This window comes from Parasteatoda tepidariorum, chromosome 8 (genome assembly GCF_982258835.1).
Source record: "Parasteatoda tepidariorum strain Cologne lab strain chromosome 8, Ptep-v5.0, whole genome shotgun sequence".
NCBI lineage: Eukaryota > Metazoa > Arthropoda > Arachnida > Araneae > Theridiidae > Parasteatoda > Parasteatoda tepidariorum.
In genome coordinates, this window is record NC_141762.1 from 870,775 (window position 1) to 884,061 (window position 13,287).

General features: G+C 29.0%; 1 long non-coding RNA gene across 1 annotated transcript; it reads left to right on the forward strand.

Moving 5' to 3' along the window:
* The first annotated feature begins 221 nt into the window (after positions 1-221).
* On the forward strand, positions 222-6,793 carry LOC107446523 (uncharacterized). Its single transcript, XR_001584399.4, has 2 exons — positions 222-281; positions 6,501-6,793. It is a non-coding gene; the product is annotated as an uncharacterized LOC107446523 (long non-coding RNA).
* Positions 6,794-13,287: the final 6,494 nt, after the last annotated feature.

Sequence of the window (13,287 nt, forward strand, 5' to 3'; positions counted from 1 at the left end):
GCTAGATTATAGAATAATTTAATCTGATTGGTGCAAAGCTCGATTTTCCAACCAATGGAAATGACTTTTGCACACATTTCCTCTGAATTTTTTAGCTTTTTCACCTTTCTGCACACGTCCCACCTCAGAGGACGAGTGCAATTTTGCAGACGGAGGGGACGATGAATGCAAAATATTGAATATAAGACATGACAGGACTATGCAAAATTATGAATTGTAGTTTTGAGTAAGCGAGTTTATTATCTCATCAAAAATCTTTCTTTCTTTAGTTCTTCCTTTTGGTAAGTAACAAATTATTTTGTTTTGCTATTAAATTGTAGGTAATTTTCGCATAAAATTTTTTTTTGATTTTAAGAAAAATTCTTTTTATTTTTATTTCCACAATTTAACTGTACGTAAAGCAACTTTAAAAACTGGTTCAACTTTTTTTTATTTAATAGGGCAGCGTTCATTTTAAGTTTTCTGAAACTAGTTCGCCTTTTTTTCTGTATTTTATTCGATTCATTTATCTCTTTTCTTTTTTTGTTTTCGAATCAGATATAGTTTATACCACCTTTTATTACCATTACGTATAGTTGTTTAACTTTTCGCATTATAACAGCACATAACCAAAGACAGGATTGACCTTAATTTTATTACCTTTAATCACAGTTATTTAAGCCCCGCTATAGTAAACTTTCAAGGGACCGAAATTTTGGTTCACTATAACCGGGACTTCACTATTACCGTCCCCCAAACAATTTTAACTCCAAACTCTTCCCTTTTATTACACATTATTTAAATAAATGACCCATAAAATGAAATGACTGAAAAATAATACATAGTAACAAAAAATGCGTTAACTTTTATTTTTTTATTACTCTTCGTCTTGCGTACAAAAAAATTTAGTAATCTTTCCTCAACATCAGATATGGAAACACTTCCCGACTCTCCGATAATTTTTTCAGAATTTCTGATATTCCGATTTTTAAACTTGTCTAACCAGCTGTTCGAGCACATAAAAGTAGTCTCACCAAATCGTTTAGCATATACATTAGACTTGCTAGGCTTTGACTCGAAGCATTTGTCCAGATACGGGAAGATTGCAGTTTATTTGAAAGCTGAACCAATTCAATAATGAAGCAAACAAGAAAAATGCTACATTCCATTCTATAGATGAGGTTTTAAAAATCGGTATATGTTTTTATTTTGAAGTAGAAATTTCAAAATTATTTACAATAAAGAAAAAAAAAAAAAAAAAGGAAATCTGTCGAAGACAGAAAAAAGTTCACAATATCTAACTTCCTCTCTTTTTTGGTTCACTATATCCACAAAAATTAACATTATAAACATATAGCAAGGCACGGAAGTGAACAGTTCGTTCACTATATCCGGGAGTTCACTATAAACCGTGTTCAGTATAGCGGGGTTTGACTGTAGTTCCGAATAGGAGAAAAGAAAGGATTGCTTTTATATTTTTATTATGTTTACGCATTAAAGTCGCACATAGGCAAAGAAAGGATTGGCAAAAGCAAAGGCCCCTAACACACTCTCACAGTCACTAAAAAAAAAAAAAAAAAAAAAAATATGACCAAGAAATTTATCAAAGTAAGAAAAAAAAGAGAAAAAACATATTTCAAGAATTATTTACGAGTTTTGTTTATTTTCATTTGATTGTTATAGAGTCGGCTAGAAGTTTTAATTCTGATCAAAAATATATAAAATGAAATAAAATGCTTAAAACAATATGTAAAAAAAAAATTGTGCAAATTTTTTGAACACTATAGTAGTATTATAAATTTATATCCATCAATTTTTATTTTATTTACAATTTTTTTTTAATGAGATTGTTCAAGACGATGATCGATTTTGTCTTTCCTTTTGAAACTATAAACACATCTAAATATTCCTTTTTCAAAATATTCCAAGACCAGCATCTGTTATTTTGAAACTAATATTTTTTAAAATATTTTTAATAGCGTTTAATTTAAAAATAAAAATAAAAAAACAGCTGTTACGATCCCCCTGTTTAATTACAATTTCTTTTAAGTTAAAACAGCTGTTTTTATTTAAAAGAAATCTGTAAAAATATTTTCTTAAAAAAATTAAATGAATTAAACTTAATTATTTTTAATTAATGGGTAAAAATGATAAGTTTTAATATTGTTTTATGTATTACAGAATATTTATATTGTGTATTTCTCCACATTTTTCTTCTTTATTTTATTTATTTATTATTATTATTATTATTTTTTACATAGAACAAAATTCAATTGTCTCAAACAAGATATTTCATAAAACTGTCCAAAAAGTAACTTGATTCTAATATCTTTCCATTCTTGGGATTTTTCATTGTAATTACAAAATCCGAAAGAAAAAGAGAATGAAACCAATTTTTATTTTTACGCAGATAATTGTTCTGTAAAAGCATACAATTTTTTTTAATATTTTTTAATTATTGGAAGCTCCATGTCTTCTGAATTGGTTTTCATATTACAAGGTTACGAAAAAAAACTAAGCAATATTTGAACTACAGTCAAACCCCGCTATAGTGAACCTTCAAGGGACCGAAATTTCGGTTCACTATAACCGGGAGTTCACTATATCCGTCACGCAGGCAATTTCACTAATGGTTCCCAAACACCTCCTTTTTATTACATTATATTTATATAAATGACTGAAACATATTATGTAGTAGCAAAAAATGTGTTATTTTTCATCACTCTTCGTCTTGCGTACAAATAAAAATTAGTAATCTTTAGCTGATGAGCAATCCTCAACATCAGATATGGAAACACTTCCCGACTCTCAGATAATTTTTCCTGAATTTCTGTTATTCCGCTTTTTGAACCTGTCTAACCTGCCATTCGAGCACATAAAAGTAGTTTCTATAGATGGTTTTAAAAATCGGTATATGAATTTATTTTGAAGTAGAAATTTCAAAATTATTACAAAGAAAATGGGGGGGGGGGGGAATCAGTCGAAGACTGAAAAAAGTTCATTATATCCAACTTCCTCCCTTTTTTTTTGTTCACTATATCCACTAAAAATAACATTCGTGTATAGCAAGGCACGGGACCGAGCATTTCGTTCACTATATCCGGGAATTCACTATAAGCCGTGTTCACTATAGCGGGGTTTGACTGTATTTATTACTTTTATAACAGAGAGTGGATAATTAGTGTTTATGGAGTATTATTATTGTTATTGCAGTGGATTATTATTGTTTTATGAACATATTCCTCTCTTACCACAAAAACGCCTTTAATTTAATTTTTAAAAACTTCTAAACTGAATTTTCAAGTTCTGAAAGTGCGAAATTTCTGTTATTTAATTTCGAACAATTTTAATAATCTGAAACAATATTTTATTTTGAATGATCTGACGTACGTGAATATTTATGTAAAATGCTTTATAAAACATCTAATTTCAGGAATTAATAAATAAATAAAATCTCCTTTTATGAAAAAGCTGTTAATTTAGCTGCCAATTTTTCTGCTTTTTGGCACTTGACAAACTTGATAGTTTTTGCATTAATAATAAAATGCATGTTTTAATATTTGATTCCTGGTAAAGATTGATTTTCGTTTTTGATTGTTCAACATAAGGCTCCTATACTATCAATTCTAATTCAGGGGCTCTAGTTCAACAGCATTGAAGTTTTTAGTTATTTACGTAATTCAGTTATTATCTATATTATATTTCTCTTACACGACACCAAAAAAAAGCCTCATTAAAACTCCCAGAATAAAACGTTAGAAAATCGACCAATGATTGCTGCTAAAAATGTCACATGCCAAATCTAAATGAGGTGGCTCAACATATAGCGCTTTTAAAAGCGGAAACAATAACCAGAGTGAGCATTATCAGGTTGTTCAATTCAGCTGCGGCAATCTTATACTATTAAGCTAGGCAGAAGTGAGTAGTAGATCTCTATTTTAGTATTTTGTCGAAAGCGCTTTTCTGAAGTACTTTGTACAACTAAATAAGATTCTTTTCACAACACTTAAATATTTACTTTATTTTCTTCATTTATAGAGAAAACAATCGGCAAAGAATTCTGTTAGGTAAAAAAACATTTCGCTAAAAAAAGAACGAATTATAAAAGAAATAAAAATAAACAACTTAAAAAATAAAAATGCTGTTGCCAGCCATAGAATATTTTGAAAGTTAATTTAGCAACATAAAACAAAATGACATAGAAGCGCAACTAGATCAAAATTATGATACCTGAGCGCTTGACGTAACAAATCCTTTAATTCTATAAGTGTTGTATCGCCAAAAGCCCAAATTAACAATTGCAATTTCAAATTAATATTGAAATGTACAGGTTTAGAATTTTCTACAGTGAAAAGTTTTCGGAACTTCAGTATTCAAAAAAGTATACAAAAGCTAGACGTTAAGAACGTATCCATTGAGCGAGCATTGGATTGCTAAGCAATCCGAAATGAACTGCGAATGCAGTTCCCGGGGTTGGCGAGCGCCAGCGAGTAGGGGGCGAAGCTTCCTAGTATAGTTTAATAGTTTGGGACTGTATTTTGCTAATCCATATTTATCTTCAATTTGTTGCTTAGAATTGCTTTTACACATTTTTTTTTAACAAGCATCTGGAATTTCTATTAGATAGCAGCAGAATACATAAATATAGTACGCTAAAGATGCTCTCACGATCCATTCGAAAATGTGGTTTATCATTATATTATTCCAAGCCTTTTAATTGAATAACAATGTGATGAATTTTTAAAAATAAATGGGTAAGTTTTTGAAAAGAAAACTACATTAAAGCAAAATAAGAGTTACAACTTAACTTAATTGGTTTCAAAGTATCAGCAGCGATGCTGAGGCGGGAAAAAAAACCTATTTATTATTTTTATAATCGTTGACCCAATTTTTTATTTGAATAATCAGCATTGAGCTTCCAATCCTTAATCTATACCATTCCCGCCGTTAGAGAGTCCAAACTTTTGTGTGGTATAGTGCAGATCTTAGACTTCAAAATGGACCATACAGTGTAATCCATAGGATTGAGATCTGGCGAGTAAGGTGGCCATTCATCAGATGTTGCCTTGCACCACTCTTGTATCTTATTGGCCTTGTGAGCTGGTTTCGTTCCAGTTTACATTGCTTTTTGGTCAACAGAACGTTTTTGATTTATCCTAACGCCCTCATCCACAAAAATATAAAAAACCAGAGATGTTTTGCCGCTAGCACAAAATCCTCCCAGACCATGACAGACTGAATTTTGGCGATGTTCAACAAGCTGAGGTATTTGGAGATCCCATCGTTCTGGGAGTTGTAAAACGGTAAAGAACGGTCTCATTGCTGAAAATTACAATAAGCATTTTCGCCTTTGCACTTCTGCAAAAAGGTGACCACTTTGAAATCAATTAAATTTATTTATAAGTAAATGTCTATTCTCATTATTATTTGTTATTTTTTATTAATTTATTTATTTTCCATAAAGTTAGATTAAAAATTGTTTGTCCGCTCCACCCTGTTAACATCAAAAATGACCTTACAATAAAAATTATGCTTTTAAAAATTTTCGAAAACATGTTTTATATCAACTTTTTTTAAAATGAAATATCAATCGAAACTTGTACTCGTAAATTGAATAAGGTAATGATTAAATGCAATTTATAAATAAAATGAAATTTATAAATAAAATGAAATTTAAAAATAAATAAAGGAAGATGAAAAAAACAAAACAGCAAACATAAAAAAGAATTAATTTTTAGTTACAGAAGAACATCAGAACTATATTGCATTATCAAACGGTTTTGTTATTCCTAAAACTAAAAGGTTGCCTCTTCCTGTTCTGAAGCAAATTCTTATAAAAAATCTGTTCAACGTCAACAATATTCTTTTTAAACTTATAACAGGATTTAAAGCAAAATTTAGACTCATTTGCAATGAAAAATATCAATTCACAAGCACTCTTAAAAGGAAAAATATTATTAATATTAATAAAATAATTAAATAAAGAAAAAAAAACTAAAAAAAAGAAAACAAAATGAATACAAAACCATATTTAATGAATTTAAATTGGGAAAATGAATTTATCATCAACATTTTGACCCTGAATTTATAATTATTGATGTGCGCATATAGGAAGTAGATTAACACCTTTTCTGTCGGATTTTTTTCGAATTTCCGACCCCAAAATTTTTTTTTTTCCTTTTGCTGAAAATTAATATATCTATTCTAAATTCGGAAATACAAAATATTTTTGACAGCAAGCAGTTTTTTGCTTGACCTATTGGTGGTGAAATACGCCCAAGTTTATTCAATGAAGATATGCTAGATATTCTATGAAGTTTTGTCAAAAGATTTCTCTATATTTTATAAATTCTAAGAGGTCATGAATCATAGATCGATTTAAGGAATTCAATATCACGACATAAAAAAATTGTGTAACATTTTCTGTTTAACTGAAAGAAAGAAAAAAAACATTCTTTCTTTTAAACTTTATTTCTAATAGTTAAATTATTCGTAGAAAATAAATAATTGTTCTTCTGCAGATTAAAAGTGAAAATGCCTGGTGGACCTTGTGGACCAAACTGCACCTGCGAGAAATGCCGTTGCTGTTCTGCAGCTTCCAAATGTACTTCTAACTGCAAATGCGACAACTGCCGTTGCTGCCAGAGGAGCCAGAAGTGCAATTGTGGTGATTGCAAGTGCTGCGGTGAGGCCAAGTGCTGAAACGTATCTCGAACAGATTGAAAGCAACCAAACAAAGAATTGATGAATAAAAATATTTATTGTCCAGACATCTCGTTGTTATAAAACTAATAAATGCTATTCGTTTGAGAAATTTTTGAATTTGCTTGCCCTTTTTGAATTTGCATTTTTGTTTAATTTTTAACACAGTAACTTAACTTTTCTAAGACAGATCTCCAGATAAAACCACATTCCCTAATATTTACAGAGTAATATTTTGCAGATTTTTGCGACATAAACTAGCATGATTTTAATTTTTATTTAAAAATTTGTCTATGTATTAATCAAACATTAACAATGAATGCAGAAAATAGTTTGTTTCTTCTAAATTTATTTATCGTTTCCTACATTCACAGGAAAAAAAAAAAAATTTACAAGGTCAATGCAATCTTAAGGTGCGCAGATTTTTTAATTTTTTTAAAAAAAAATTAAACCTTTTTGGCAGCACTTCTACAAGAATATCAAAAACTTCAGCAAACATGACCAAATGAATGCAAATAATCATTTTTTTGTTGCAGTTACTCTTTGAATAAATTATTTATATTTACATTGAAAATAATAGATTTAATGTTGTTGTTGTCGTGTCTATGCTAGTGCAAAGATTAGAGTCCTCCAAAAGTATTGATTACAAAATTTGCAAGCTCTGGCATATCGGGCTGCTCGAAAAGTAATTTTTTTTTAATGAAAATGAAAAGGGACTTTCTTAGAGGGAATGAATATTTACCTTTCTGGCAGTAGCATGATTCCAAGCGCTGAAAATTTTTGTTCTTCGCCAGATGATTTTTGACCTCATTATTTGAAGTGAAGGTTTTACCCCCTAAAAATATTTATTAAATCCCGGGTTTTTCAAATGATCGATTAAATTCGATCATTTATTTTCTCAGCGATTTCACGAGTTCGCCAGTTTGCATCAATGAAGCTTCAATTGGAGTGGAGCATCTTCGTGCATCTTAATCAAAACAGCTTTTTGGCAGTGGCGATACACACAGCGGATCATTATTTTTTTTGCTTCAACACCATTTTTACCTTTTTGATAGTGAAAAAGTAAAATATGCCGAAAATTCTGCTTTCATACTTGAAAGGGCACCCACCAAACACTACTGCGTAGAATCAATTGAACTTTTTTCACAAACAAGCCTTTGCTATATCAGCTGTTAAAATATACAAAAATTATGTGGCTTAAGTTTGAAGCTGTGAAAATATATAATGAAGTCCGGTATTGAGAAAAAAAAAATCAGAATTACTTTACGAACAGCTCCAATAGTTCCAGGAAGAAAAAAAAATTTACAAGGTCAATGCAATCTTAAGGTGCACAGATTTTTTAATTTTTTTTAAAAAAAATTAAACCTTTTTGGCAGCACTTTTACAAGAATATCAAAAACTTCAGCAAACATGACCAAATGAATGCAAATTATCATTTTTTTGTTGCAGTTACTCTTTGAATAAATTATTTATATTTACATTGAAAATAATAGATTTAATGTTGTTGTTGTCGTGTCTATGCTAGTGCAAAGATTAGAGTCCTCCAAAAGTATTGATTACAAAATTTGCAAGCTCTGGAGCCCGATGGCCATGGAGAATTTCGATGGGAGGTGCTCCAAGTTGAAAGAGGGAGCCGATAATATAACAGATTTAATATAACATGCAATTGAATTTTAATCTATGTACAGAGGTGATTGTGAGCCCAACTCAAAAATCCTGAAAATTTCTTGAGTATAATCATTAATGACGCATTTCAAAAAATTAACGTCTTTATAAATTGAAATCATTGATATTTTCAAAACATGAAACTCTAAATAAATTATATCAGCATAATTTAAATGAATAACTATGTATAAGTTTACTTTTATCTCTAATCGCATTTATTATTCTACCAAAAAAATATTTACAAATAAGAGATGCCAAGTACAGGAATTTTGATACATAAATGTGATGATTTCTCGAAACTTCCGGAATTTTTCCGGAGCACAATCATCTCTGCTTTCTGTGACATTAAAAAAAAAATATAAGTTCTAATTTCAGTAATAATTCTATTAAAAATTCCATATATATATTTGATTTAAAAAAAAAAAATTAATATCGTAATGCTTTAATAAATTTAATTATTTTATTATTTCATTGAAGTATCATAATTTTAAATTCGAATTATTAATTAAAACAGTTGGTGATAAGAAAAATAAATGCTGGAATGTCTTTTTTTAAAGTTATAATTGTATAAGAAGGAAATTTAGTTTTTCTATCTTAAAACATTTATCAAACTGTAGTAACTGTTAATAGACGTTTCTAAAGAATTGACTAGTTTTCCGATTTGTTTATTTTAGCCTCTTTTTTTTATTTTATTGCATGTATATTGATATATTTTTACAGTCATATTCAATAGTATAAGGTTTTATATGATAATAATTGGTTAGGAAGAAAAAAACAACTTTTAATGCCTAAAAAATAAGATTGATAAAAAAAAAATAATAATAGACGGTCAGTGTTAAAGGGGATATTTCTGTATCGTACAAAAGTATTTATGCAAATTTTTACTTATTTTCGTTTACACAAATCAAATTAATTGGACGAATTTATTTTGATCTGCACAATTGGATATTTGGATTTTGACGAGATCGGATAATGTTGCCATTTGCAATGAATTTGTTTTGTCGAATAACGGACGAGGAACAAATATGTTAATGCTACATTTTTTCCCCTTTTACACTTTCATCTGAACAAATTCAGATATTTTCTCTGTATAAAAATAATTTAAACAAAATCAGGGTGGCCACTCGAATCAGATTTCAAATTTCCCTGATTTTTCCAGGTTTTCCAGATAAAAATCTTAAAATTTCCAGGTTTTTGTTTCTTTTTTCTTATAAAGTATAGGATGTGTACAAGAAAAGTGTCTATATTATAAAATATTTTATTCAAAATGTTACTTTTTTAACATATCATACTTGAAAAAAATAATTTATTTTGACAATTTTCAAGATTTTTTATTTATATTTTAATGTTTTGGTACAAAATTTTGAATCAAAAATCATATATTGACCAACAAAGGAGCCTTTTTTAACAATTAAAATATGTTATAAGAGGTTAAAATGAAATAGAAAAAATTGCCATTAATGCAACGATTGTAACAATTTGTCGACAAACATTGCTGTTAGCGATTGTAAAATAATGTGTGATTCGTTGGTTTGCTCAGAAAAAATAATTCACAGATTTCTTTGAATGGGAGTAGAAAAAGAAAAAGAGTGCGATATAAAATCTATTATCATAAAATTTAACCAACTAATTTTTGGAGAATTTTATAAAGTTAAAAATACAAAAACATTTTGTCAAAATCGAGAAAAAAAATAACCACCAAAGCATCGGAACAAACTTGAGCCATAAATGGATTCAGCCCAAAGACAGTATTTAAAAATAGAAGCTAATATCCTAAATCTTTTTCCACCTACACCAGAATCTTTCCTAAATTGCACAGTCCCATAGCGGTCAAAGGTTTCTGCATTCGTTTAGCAACAGTAGGAGAATTTTATGTGGCATTCTAGTTTAACAGCTGTAATGGAGCAAATTTTGATGCAAGCAAAGTATTGCTAAGTTGATGACATTTCAACTGTTTGGCGATACATTTCCGTAAAAAAAAGTGGGTATAATGGATGAAATAATTTAAATTAAGAAAATTAGCAAATAATTTAAATTAGTGAAATTAAAAAAAATTATCAAAGAAAAATTTCCAGCTTTTCTTTAAAATTCCCTGATTTTTCCAGGTTTTTATCCAAATTTCCCTGATATTTCCAGTATAAAAAAATTCCCTGATAATTCCAGGTTTTCAAGGTGGGTGGCCACCCTGAAAATGCACTTGACATATTTTTTTGAGCAGTCTGGAAAGTTTCAAGGAGAAAACGCATCCTTTATCCAGAATAAACGTTTTTCAGTAAATACTCTGATGCAATTATGAAGTTCACTTATCAATGTTACTTTTCTCATGACCATTTCCCAACTAAATACATACTTATTCTCTCAAATTTTTAAGTCACTTTAAAAAACATCTAACAACCTATGCAACTAGAGAGCCCTGCTAGAGTCGAAACTAGAGAAAAGAAGAAAAATCATGCTTTTATTTATCCTGGCACAATATTATGAAAATAATTAGTTAAATGTAACAGATCTTCTAGTTTTCTTTTAATGAATTTAAGAAAGCGGAATCATCTACTACGTTTTTACATATATTTTTTTTTTAAATGAAGAAATGCATACGTTGTCAACATCAGGGGTTCCCAATTTTTTTTCCGGCTATGGAACACTAAATGATCAACCTTCTTTTGACCGAACCTTGATGAATAAATTTCAAAAGTGATTGAGGGCATATTAATTAATGAAAGGTTATTAATTATTTTGAACGTTCTTTTCACAGGGTAAGTAGCCAAATATTTCAATAAAAAATAAGCACCTTTTAAGGATATTCTTAAGCACTATATACATTACCAAAATAATTTTCAAAAACTTATATGTTCGATATCAGAGGGTGGAAAATGAAGTCTGAAATTTAGAATATTTTGCAAAATGCAGCAGAGTTGCACACGAGTAGACCCAGCTCAGTAGACGCAAATGTGAACTTGCAAAGTATTTCACCAAACATGTAAAACATTGGCGCTTTCATACGCTATGGACCGACTGTATGCTGAAAAGGATTGGGGTTGAATGGATTGTGAAAATGTTGAATAGAACAATGTGAAAAGCACAATTTGGCGTACTACGCGGGAAAAATCAACAGAAAGAAAAAAAAAAATCTCATTTAGAAAAGGGAAATTTAAGCACTTTTTAAAAACACCCAATGAAAATAAGCATCTTTAAGGGCTTCTAAAAACGAAAATTGAAAATAAACACCATTAAAAACGCTACGCACCATGTTTCATGCTATCGTTTTGTCAATATTAGTCTTGAAATTTGGTTTTATGTCAGACACAGGCCTGGATCGGCATCTATAGTCTAGTTTTTAACTTAGGGCAAGAAAAAAAAAAAAAATCACCATCAATTAGTTGATGTCCTCATACTAATATTAAATTAATATTTATAATTTAGTAGCCCCATTTTAAATTTCTATAATTGATTCTTTTAAAATCAGATGCATCAATCTGAACGAACTTTATTCTACCCAAGTAAGCAAGGATTTTAAAATAATCGATTTGGAATCAAAGAACAGAAAAATAAAAATTTACAACTCAACATCTTTTTACTTCAATAATGAAAATTTCATAGTTTAAGTAAAAATTAGACACATCCATATTTTTAAGACGATGAATGCACTCCTTTTAGTTTCAACCAATCCAGCAACAAACATACCACAGTAATTTTATCAAGGAACTTTTAAATCATTTAGTAAATTACTATTTGTTTTCCTTTCTTTAAGATAATTACTTTAAGATTAAAAATCAAATATGATTGCTATTATGAAAGAATATTGACTAACTTATGCTTTTAGTGCAACGTTAAAATTTTCTATGTATTGATATTAAGCTATTAGGAATTGTTCAGCGCTCCATTATTTAAATCGTGCCAGAAAGTTTTGATGTAAATAAAATAGTTTTGAAATGAAAAATATTATACATTTTTTATTTTTGGAGACAATTTTATATATACATATATAATTGAATGTTTGGTATTTTTAAAAGTAGTATGGTGTATGTAGACTGTTTCAAAGAGAAAAAAAAAAAAACAGATTTTTTTTATGAGATTTGAATTTTCAGAACCAAAAAAAATTTTCGATTTATTTTTAGTGCATGCGCAGCAAAAAAGAACTACTTCAAATACTCATATACTGCGCAGTTTTTTTTTAAAATTTTAAACCAATAGTTTTGTAATTAATTTTAAATTGCAACAAAAACTTTGTTTAATTCCATTGAATATTTTTAAAGCCGTAAAACAAAGAATTAGCTTTTATTTTTAGAATAAAAACATTCATATCTTCATTAATATTTACGCTAGGTTTGCGAAATGTTATGCTGTTACTAAAAACAATTTGAGTAATTGGTACAAAGTTCCAAGCTTATTTCTGGCCTAGGGTGTTAAAACACTTATTTTTCATAACTTATTATAGGTCTCCCAAACCTCTAAAGCTTATCGAGTTAAAAATAACTCTAAAGGTACAATAGGAATTTCTTGGGAAATTTAAAAAAAAAAGTGTACATATTATGCATATATATCTTTCCTGGTTTTTGACTATCCTGACAACCCTAAACTTTATTACTAAAAAAGATAATTCTATTTACAGAGCTCATTCTAGGCAGGGTAAACGGGGCACAGCACCCTGCTGCCCCTGAAGTAAATTAATGCCCTGATGTAATATACTCCATACCCTTCTTTATCCCCCCCCAAACTATACAATGGATTTCTTAAACTTTTGTTATTTTAAACTCTTTTTATTTAGTTTGTCGTTGCTGTCAATACATAGATTTATATGGGAAAGGAAAAATACCCACCTTGTTGCACTTGTCTTTGAAAGTTTGCAATTACTTGCACTATCATATCATAATTACAGACACTTAAAAACATACCTTTATTAATATATGCATGCATTTTAAATAAATTACTAAGCTAATTAGC